We start from the raw sequence: 827 nt of genomic DNA, 5'->3' as shown, positions 1-827 counted from the left end.
ATAACGACTAACACAAGTGAATAATAGTCTGACATTGTTATTTGGTAGCGCAATATGTGCTTTACGCACAGACCGTGCGTCCATCCAGCGCCTTGCATCGGGCCTGGCTCTGTTTGATGTGAACAAAGCACTCACATATGACCGCACACACGCGCGCGCGCGCATGCACGCACGCACACACACACACACACACACACACACACACACACTGCTTGCCCGCCACACACCGTGCCACAATAGCAACATGTCTTCACAAGTTCCTCCTGGTCCAACAACAGAGGTGAGCCATTAGCCAGCCATATCAGGGCTGTAATTTCCCCTTCCATCTCCCCTCCTCTCTTTCCTCTTCTCTCTCTCCTGTGTCACTCACACTCTCAGCTGGCTTGCACTTATTAACTCTTGAAGGCTTGGCTCTGATGATCAATGAAATAACACAAACTATAAGAATAAATTACAGATGCACCATGATTTGTAGCATTTATGTGACATAAAACACAAGAATTGTCCACATGTATGCCACAGTATCTATATATTAAACCACAGCATTACATGGCCTTAATGCTGCTATGGTGGTCTGTTACACATGGCCTGCTGAACAAGAGGGAATTGATCATGCACCCTGTTCGAAAGTGACTGATGCACACACAAAGGTTACAATGGAGAACTGTCTAGTGGTGAGAAAATTCATCTTCGGCCTCGCCGCAGGCCATTAGCATATTACCATGACATAACAACAAAAGTATCAAAGGCCACTGAATCAAACAGGCAGCCGTGCAATATACCACAGTGACAGCTTCACCCCTCTCGCTGTGTGTGCTGTTCAGAGG

This window comes from Centroberyx gerrardi, chromosome 12 (assembly GCF_048128805.1).
Source record: "Centroberyx gerrardi isolate f3 chromosome 12, fCenGer3.hap1.cur.20231027, whole genome shotgun sequence".
Classification (NCBI taxonomy): Eukaryota; Metazoa; Chordata; class Actinopteri; order Beryciformes; family Berycidae; genus Centroberyx; species Centroberyx gerrardi.
This window is presented reverse-complemented; position numbering follows the sequence as displayed.